The sequence below is a fragment of the Silurus meridionalis genome, chromosome 4 (genome assembly GCF_014805685.1).
Source record: "Silurus meridionalis isolate SWU-2019-XX chromosome 4, ASM1480568v1, whole genome shotgun sequence".
NCBI lineage: Eukaryota > Metazoa > Chordata > Actinopteri > Siluriformes > Siluridae > Silurus > Silurus meridionalis.
The window spans coordinates 36,222,996-36,233,309 of record NC_060887.1 but is presented as its reverse complement, the minus strand read 5'-3'; the positions used below and the strand labels follow the sequence as shown (position 1 = coordinate 36,233,309).

Below are 10,314 nucleotides of genomic sequence, written 5' to 3'. Positions count from 1 at the left end.
AATAAAATAAAACACAAGACTATATAATAATTATCCAAAACAACAACAATTAAAAGAAACAAGTACAAAAAGAGCAGCGATTGACAGTGCAAGGTCATAAGGGTACACAGAGCCATTGTGGAGCTAATGTGCAGATTGTTTGTTGGTACCTCAAATAGGGAAAACTACAACAGGAGGCAGAGCTTTCTCTTACAAAGCCAAACAGTTATAAAACAGCCTTCCATCTAATGTTCAGGCCTCATACACAGCCTCAGTGTTTAAGTCTAGGTTGAAAAGATATTAGTTAAATCAAGCCTTTTGTAAATATGTTTCTCTTAGGTGAAAGAGCAGATCTGGAGAGCTCTTGTTTATAGAGTGTTTGTGTGGATGCTTTCCTATTAGATCCCTTGCTGCTAATAAGAATGGTTCCACATGAACAGCCTAAAAACCTATGAAGTTACTGAGGATTGATTTAGACTGCAATTAATGTAAACAGACTGCTGCAATGGCTAAGAAGTGCAATGACCATAACAAGTTTTGCATTCAAGTGCCTATTAGTAAATAGTTTATAACCACTACAATGATAAAACATTTGGTGTGACCCAGATGAGGTTTTCTTTTACTCAATGTTTCTTCCTCAGACCATCTTAGGGAGCTTTTCCTTTCCACTGTCATCACTGGCTTTCTCATTAGGGATAAACCGATAGGGACTAATTACAAATTTCAAAATGTATATTTGTAATCTATTTATTTCTGAAAAGCCGCATTGGGACAATGTCCATTCTACAAAGTGCTATACAAGTAAAAAGGAACTGAATTAAATATTGATAAAAAGAGAGCTAAAGAGCTGTACTTTTGTATTATATTCAGCATTCACTTTTGTATTTTCTTGAAATCATTTATGAAATTCTACCAGTGATTAACCCATGTAAACTTTGTTTAGGTTTGACTGAGGTTGATGTGTTTTTAATCCAGGATTTATAGATTAAACACATTTATTCATTATGTCATTTATTTTTTAAGAATCTCCAGAAGTCTTTTTTTTTGTTTTACCAGCATATTTGTCCATAAATAAACATTTTACTTTAATTCACAAACACTTTTTTTGTAATATTAGGATTTATACTTCATACTTGGCTTTGCCATTAAGCTTTTATTTTTTCTATTTGCATAAAACAGTTAAAATGAAATCAAATTCACATTTCAGTGGAAAAAAAATAATGTCAACCATCTGATATGTAATAAAGCAAATGTTTTTTGTTTCTGCTTGTTTGCTTTTATTTGTGTTATACTCACAGTATTTTTTGTCTTCCCTCTCTAAAAGGTGGCATGCAATTTACTGAGTCTTTTATTCAATTTTCTTTTTAACACTGCACTGTTTAAATCTCCAATTTGATTAGTCAGAGGTGTTTATTTAATCTTTCAGAGCAGCTATGGACAATGGATCTGCTCTGATTTGATCTACCATAAATGCAATTTTCTAGTGCTTTATTATTTCTATAATAACAACAGGGAGTTGTTAGCGTGGTGCTGAGCAGGATCAATTCACGGAAAGCTGCAGGACTTGACGACATCCCTGGACGCATTTTTAAAACATGTGCTGGCGGGGCTCATAATGGATTTGTTCTACCTGTCCTTAGCCTAAACGATTGTGACCACCTGCTTTAAGATCACCTCCATCGTGCCATTGCTAAAACACTCCACCGAAACGTGCCTTAATGATTACCGCCTAGTAGGGCTCACCCCATCATTACCAATTGCTTTAAGTAGGTCATCCTGGCACACCTCAAAATCTGCCTTCCCGCCACCATGGACCAACAACAATTTGTCTACCGTAAGAACAGGAGCACTGAGTATTCAGTTTCCACACCGCTGCACTCTGTCCTCTCTCACCTGGACACTAAAGACACGTATGCCAGAATGCTGTACCTTGACTTTGGTTCAGTGTTCAACTCTGTCATCCCCTCTAAGTTAATCACCAAACTTGGAGACCTGTGCATTAGCATATCACTCAAGAAGGCTAACCAGTGTCCCTTCTTCCTCCTCCTATCATTAGAAATAACAATTCCAAAGTTTAAAAAAATCTTTACATAGCTTGTGCTAAAACTCATTAACCATGAGCTTATCTAAGCAGCTAACCAATGATCAGAAAATAAAGTTATTTGAGGCCTAAACTGCAGACAAAGCCTATAAAAAGTTATTAAAGAATGCCTGTGTGCTGGGCAAAGCAAAACTTTGTACGACACTGTGGGAATGTTTCGCTGACACAGTCCTGGTGCACAGTTATAACCTGCATTGCTCGCACAAACATGATTTGCATCTGCATTGCTCGCACAAACATCATCTGCATCTGCATCTGCATTGCTCGAACAAACATGATCTGCATGGAAGAGTCATCAGAAAGAGGACATACCTGTCCCCTCATCACAAATGTGAATGTCTATATAGAGGTCTTGTGGGATCAAGAAAGAAAAAATAGAAGACAATAGACAGGTATCACAAAAAAAGCTTGGCTTTTTTTTGTTGTTGCCATGTTTACTTTTCACTTTTCAGTACACATATCGATACATACACAGACAGCACATGCACAGTTCTTTTGCACTTTTATTTTACTTGTTCCTGCTTCCTGAAACATACTGTAGAACAGTCATTAACCCAAATTTAATTCAGGTGTGAGATCCTTACCACTTATTTTGTTCCTGGCACTGCCCTCCATTCAAAAACTGCCACTTGACCCCACCCCTGATGCCACAGTCTACAATGTGTATGTAAACAATATTAAGGTAAGCCAGAGGGCTTTTAAAAAAAAATAAAAGTTGTTTACAGATGTTAAGTATTATTGGTACTTTTTGGTCCAAATTATCAAATTTGGAACAAATAAGAAGTGTAATTTAAAAAGAACATCTTGTCAAAAAGAACTGTTAAGCACTGTTATGCATTCGGGTTGTGTAGCAGCCAGTGATATGAGATACATTGCACAGTTCTTCAAAAACCTGAAGGTGAATTCAGGTTCTACAATAGGACAATGATCTTATAAAGACATTAAAATCCACCAAAACACACTCAAATACACCAAGAAACAGAAGCCAAAGACTTTATAATTGCTTTCACAGCCTTTTGGTTTAAACATCATTGATGTGTGTGTATAAGATCATAGAACATGCTGTGCTCACATGATGGCCAAAGATAATTTCAGACCTACATGTATTCTGCAAGGACAAGCATGTGAAAATCATTAAAGAAGATTTGAAAGTCTCCTGGCTGGTTACCAAAAGCTGTTAGGAAGCTGCGATATCTGCAATTGGGGGTGTCATTTAATACTTTCTTAGTTGTACTTAGTAGCACTTGTGCACATTTTATAAATAACTATAAATAAGTCTGCAGTATTTAGGTAGCAGCTGGCTGAAGTAGCCTGTTTGTATTGAAGTGAGAACATATCAATTTTGTACATTCCCAAAGTGGGGTATAAGTAATGGAGCAGGGCTTTTAAAGGCTATTCTTGATGAAGAAGAAAAATGTTTGCTATTGTGGGAGCCTGGCAGTTCTGGGAGCCTATAAGGAAAGAGCAATTTGACATTTATAAAAGGAGCAGGTGAGTGTTTAGTCTAGTCTGACAGACCGAAAAAAGTAAAGACCTTAGTGTCATTCAGGGACATTTCTCCAGAATGACTACAATAATTACTTTCAAAACAGTGCTGTTAGCATAGCTGTCAAGAGGAAAGACATCAACAGAAGAAAAGCTCTGACTTCCAGCCATAATGGTGTCATTCAAATCACTTACTGGATGTTTTTTCAAATTTAACACAGCAACACAAGCTGATGCCCCATTCATAATTTCACATCTCAAAATATCTGGAAATTCCATTTAAATCAGCCTGGTAGAAACATCAATTCAAATCACCAAATAATTTATCAGCAGACGTATAGAAGCCATGTTATCGCACAGCATGCTGATTTAACATTCACTGATGCTAAGGCTGCTTTTATACTAATAATGGTTCAAGAATAAGTGTATGAAAGAAGCATCTGGGAGGAAAGAAAAATCCCTCCCATTCCTCTTTCAGGAACACAAACTCTCCTAGGAGCCCTAGTTCAGATTACAGAGGCAGTAAAATCCCAGGAGAGAGATACTCAGGCACATCACTTATCATTAAAAAAACCAAGTACTGCCAAGGACATATTGACCTTGTGTAAATTCAATTCAATTGAATTTTCTTTGTGTAGCACTTGTAACAATGGGCATTTCACAAAGTCGATTAACAGAAATAAGTAGATATTTATCATATTAGCCGAAATTAAAACAGATATGTTAATATACATTTCAACATCATAATTGAGTTGAACCAGACTCAAAAGGGAGCCTTCATTAAATCTTCATCTAGGTGACATCAAATGTCATTCATTGTAGTTCTAACAATTTTGAGGATGGATACTTGATTACAAAAGTGTTCATGGAAATTGTAGCCATTGTAGGCAACTGTTTATGTTTTTGGAGTTTTTGAAGTTTTTCTTCCAAGACTTTTAATTCATAATTAAAGCAGTAATAACAGAACATTACATTAAAGTGATGTTATTTTGAATTTACATATGAATTCAGTGTTAATGGTTAATAAATAAGGCACTTTGTGGCCACACAATGGCTAATGTGTTTGGTATTTAAAAAAAACATGCAAGTTCAGCATATTAATGCCATTAAAACCCCTTGTTATACAATACAAGTTATGAAAATGTAATTTTGACAGATTTCATTTTAATTTTCATTTATTTTGATGTCCTCAAGAAGCTTTTACTGTAATTTCTACCATATATAGCTGACACAGTACACAGTGATATGTTCCTCCAGAAACCAAGTGCTTCATTAAACAACATAGAGCTACATCACACAATATAACAGAACACAGAGCTAAGGACTGAAGTGAGTGCCCTCGCCACATAAAGTGCATCTTTTCCTCAGTATTTTCAGGAAGTAGAGTTGAATGACCAGTCTTGGTGATGAGACCCACCAAGGTCATAATGTCACCTACATGACATTACAGTGTGAAGGGTTTCTGATAAGCAGACCATTAACATTTTCTCAGCTTGTTTTGTGATATTGGGACTTTCTTTTTAAGAAAGCTTTAAAATGCTTAAAAAGCACAGTAAGGAAGACATGATTGATAGAAATGTAACATATGTTAAGATCTTCGGGGAAACGTGTTCGTTGTTAAAGTTAAGTGAGAATTTACAGACAAGTTTTTTTCCAAAATAAAACAGATAGATAGATGATAGATAGATAGATAGATAGATAGATAGATAGATAGATAGATAGATAGATAGATAGATAGATAGATAGATAGATAGATAGATAGATGATAGATAGATAGATAGATAGATAGATAGATAGATAGATAGATAGATAGATAGATAGATAGATAGATAGATAGATAGATAGATCAGTTTTATCCCTATAGAACCAATAGATATAAAATTTGTTCCCCTCCAACAAGATTGTTGTGGTCAATGGTTAAGGCATTGGACTTGAGATCAGAAGGATTGGATCACAAGTAAAAATTCCAGCATCATCAAGCTGCCACTGCTAGGCCCTTAAACAAGACCCCTTAACCTTCAACCGCTTAGCTGCTTTGGATAAGTTTGTCTGTCAAATGTCATGAATCTAAACGTAAATGTTTGATGCAGACCACATCCCCCTTAAAAGATGCTACATGAATTATGTCATGTTGTTTCCACCAGACGCTCCTACTGCAAGGGTTCAGTGCCATAAATTCTGACTAAACACGTTACTCATGCTGCTGTGCAGCCAATGTGAGCATGCTGGGAAATGAGGGATTGTCCAAAAAGGAAACTGGGATACAAAATTCCTACAGCAAGGAGAACAATCCTTAGCTAAATCCTTTGTGTTTTAGGGTTGTGTATGTAGTTATATGATATAAATGATATAATATGAATACTCTGCCATGTTGTTTTGCTGTTTTGCTTTACATCTTCATTTATCAATCTGTATATAATTCTATATATGAAACTGAAAGTAATTTTGACAGAGGGTCTTAATTCCATTGATGGAAATGCATCTATAATGATCATACCAATCTATGAGAATGAGAGCGCTATTCCCATGTACAGAAAAATACTCTCCTTCTTCTTCTTCCTTTGGCTTCTCCTATTAGGGGTCACCACAGCGGATCATCCGTCTCCATAACCCCATTTTCTCTACATCTGCCTCTTTCACACCAACTACCTATATGTCTTCTTTCACCACATCCATAAACTTCCTCCTTGGCCTTCCTCTTTTCTTCCTTCTTGGTGGCTCCATCCTCAGCATTCTCCTACCGATATACCCCATGTCCCTCCTCTGCACATGTCCAAACCATCTCAATCACACCTCCCTCACCTTGTCTCCAAAACGTCCTACGTGATGTTGTTCTAATAAATAAATTTTTAATCCATCCTCGTCACTCCCAACGAAAACCTTAACATCTTTAACTATGCTTCCTCCAGCTCCACCTCCTGTCTTTTACTCAATGCCACTGTCTCTAAACATTGCAGGTCTCACCAAACTTTCCCTTACACTCTTGCAGATACCCTTCTATCACAAATCACTCCTGGTATCACTCTTCTCCACCCACTGCACCCTGCCTGCATGTTTTCTTCACTTCTCTAAAACACTCTCCATTACTTTGCATTGTTGATCCCAGGTACCGGAACTCCTCTACCTTCTCCACCTCTTCTCCCTGCAACTGCACCACTCAAATTCCCTCCCTCTCATTTACACACATGTACTCTGTCTTGCTCCTACTGACTTTCATTCCCCTTTTCTCCAGAGTGTACCTCCACCTCTCCAGGGTCTTCTCAACCTGTTCCCTACTCTCACCACAAATCACAATATCATCCGCAAACATCATAGTCCAGGGAGACTCTTGTCTGACCTCGTCTGTCAACCTGTCCATCACCACTGCAAACAGGAAAGGGCTCAGGGCCAATCCTTGATGCAGTCCAAACTCCACCTTGAACCAGTCTGTCGTTCCTACTGCACACTTCACTGCTGTCACACTGTCCTCATACATGTCCTTCACCTCCACTACACTCTTACTGTACTCTTCCTTCAGAATCACCCATACACCATTTCTCTTTCCATTCACACCATTGTAGAACAGTTTAAACCCACCTCCAATATTCCTGGTCTTACTCCCTTTCCACCTGGTCTCCTGAACACAAAACTTGTCTACCTTTCTCCTCTCCATCATATCAGCTACCTGAAGGGAGAGCCTTTACCAGTCATAGTACCCACATTTAAAAAGTACCAACCCGAACCTCCACTCTTCTACACTTCTCCTTTTCTTGCTGTCTCTGTCTCCTTCGGCCAACAGTAGCCCAATTTCCACGGGTACGCCGTTGGCTAACAATACCTGTGGCAGTCGTTGGTAACCCGGGCCTCGACCGATCTGGTATGAAATTCTTATTCCTTATTCCTCGCTGGATGCCCTTCCTAATGCAATCTGCATTTATCTGGGCTTGGGACCAGCACTAAGAGTGCACTGGTTTGTGCATATACATAGAGTATATGCAGCATCCATATGCATATGGATATGCAGCATGAGCATCTGTGGGTGGAGGTGTTTATCTTCCATAGATTGAAATGTGTCATGATGTCCACATATGGAAGGGTGGGTATGATGCTAATTCCATATTTATAAATTGGAGTAGCTCCTGGTGGGGATGTTTTAGTTTCATAAATGGACTTTTAATTACATTGTTGTTTCCATTTATAGAATGTAGATGTATTTTAAGTACATACAATACTGTGCAAAGGTTTTAGGCACTAGTGAAATAATGCTGTTGGGTGAAAATGTTTTTTTTTTTTTAATTAATAATTTATTTTATTTAAAAAATTAACAAAATAGAAAGTAAAAAACAGAAGAGAAATAAAAAAAAAAATTTTGGTCTGACTTGGCTTTCAATTCCTACTTTTGCACACTCTGTACACTTGTACAAATTTAGGGATTTTGTAGGATCAGAATCATGTGCATGATTAACCAATTATACCAAGCAGGTGCTAATGATCATCAATTTCATATGTAGGTTAAAACACAATCATTAACTGAAACAGAAACAGCTGTGTAGGAGGCATAAACCTGGCTTAGAACCTGGCCAAACTCTGCTTCTTAAGTGAGGTTGTGGAAGCCGAAGTTCATACACCATGGCAAGAATGAGCACAGCAACAAGACACAAGGTACAGTAATTTTAATGTAAACTAACTGATTTAGTAGTATGTTGTTAAAAAAAATCTCTACTTTTAACTTTAGCCAGGTATTTAACCTGAACTAACCATATTATTTGAGACGATTTCCAGTAAATGCTTAATCTAGTCTGCTAGCTAAAATGCTCTAACTTAATTTCAGAGAACACTTTAAGATCAAATTGGTAGATTTACCTTTTCCAAACAATTCCCTGTGATTAGCTGTTGTCATTGTGGATTATTTTGGTACTTTGAGCAACAAGTTGCAGTAAGTCTGGTGTGGCACTGCAAATGTTTTTTGACTTTTTAAATAGCAGTTTCCATGTTATTTATTTATTTATTTATTTATTTATTTATTTATTTATTTATTTATTTATTTATGTATGTATTTCAGAAAGAAGAGACTATGTCTTCATTGAGTCCTGATATGGAAATATCGGTGTGACTCCATACCTGGATAAGTAGTAGTACACTATATGGACAAAAGTATTGGAACACCTGACTGGTTCTTTCTTAAACTGTTATCAAAATTTTAAGGTACAGAATTTTATAGGATATATTATTTTTTTGTATGTTGTCACATAACCCTGTCTCTTTAATTGAACTAGGATGCCCAACCCTGTACCAGATTGACCCTGTGCACAAAGCCAGCTCCATGAAGATATGATTTAAATGGGTTGGAGTGGAAGATCGTGTGTGGCCTGCTAAAAAAAGCAATGACATCAACCCTACTAATTGCCTTTGAAATTAATTAGAATGCTGACTGCACCCCAGGTCTCCCTTCCTCACCTACATCAGTACCTGAATTTACTAAAACCTTTGAAGCTGAATGAGCACAATTTTCCACAAACATACTCTAAAATTTAGTTCAACATTTTCCCAGAACATTTATAGCATTTAGCAGACTCGAACAATAACAAGCAATTTACAACTCACCAGATGAGGATTAAGGCCTTGCTCAAGGGCCCAGCAGTAACAGCTTGGAGATGCTGGGATTTGAACCTATTACCTTCTAATCCAGAGTCCAATGTCGTAACCACTGAGCAACACCCTTCCCAGAAGAGTGGAGATTTTTATCAAATGGGGACTAAATTGAAATAGGATGTTCAGAAAGCACATGTGAATCTTATGGTCATGTGAAACTTTCCTCCATCCATAGAGTGTATCTATACTACCATAGATAGTACCATAGCTTAGTCTTGTTTCAATTACATCTATGCAAATTTTATTGTGACTTCAAAATTTTCATCCAAATGTTTCTGCCAAGTGTTTTTGTTTGCAATTAAAGTGTTTTTATAGTGCAATTTTGTGACAAAGTGCTTTAGGGATAAATTGACATGAAATATATTTCTAGTTTTCAAATAGCATATGACAGAGAAACAGGAATGTCTAGTTATCCTTTTTTTTTAAAACATTGTATAATACCCTTAGATATGCAATTTTATACTAATTATGCTTAAAATTCTGTATGATTTGTTAAATTTCTGTTAAATTTAACAGTCTATTCACTAATGTGCTTATTAGTTCAACATTTCTCATTTGTATCCTTTGTCTGAATGCTTTGTATTTATTTTCATCTATATCTCCCTGTAATCCCACACAGACATAAATAATCATTCATTTTCTGAGTTTTGTTTGCTGATGTGGATTTTCTCCACCTGATCTGGATGGACAAACAGCTACACTCCATGACCTTGATGACCTCCATCCAGTCAGGCTTTGTTACCATAGGAACAGAGGCATGCTTTTGCCAAAGGAACTGTGTCAGAGGGCAGAAAACACCAGGCCCCTCAATGTGCTTTAATTAATTGTGCATCAGGAGCCAATATACATGTTCAGCATTTGATATGATTGATCACTAGGTTTATATCACTAGACTGTCAGGCAGGGTGAGAAAGGTTCCTCCCACGTATTTGGAGGCAGCCTAAACTTGTCTGATCAGGGTCTATTTAAAGACTGTAATTGTGTTTCTTAAGTTGTGCCATTGCTAGCCCTGCCCCTTTGGTGCATGCATGCTTCCATTCAAAGTTGAGTATCAGCGCTGTGGCTAATGTTTTAGTGCGTTTATGCACATTAGTAAATTCGATTGATTTGTTGTAGTT

At 36.9% G+C, this 10,314-nt stretch overlaps 1 long non-coding RNA gene across 1 annotated transcript; it reads left to right on the top strand.

Moving 5' to 3' along the window:
* The first annotated feature begins 8,078 nt into the window (after nucleotides 1–8,078).
* On the top strand, nucleotides 8,079–9,631 carry LOC124385099. Its single transcript, XR_006925687.1, has 3 exons — nucleotides 8,079–8,206; nucleotides 8,607–8,749; nucleotides 8,821–9,631. It is a non-coding gene; the product is annotated as an uncharacterized LOC124385099 (long non-coding RNA).
* Nucleotides 9,632–10,314: the final 683 nt, after the last annotated feature.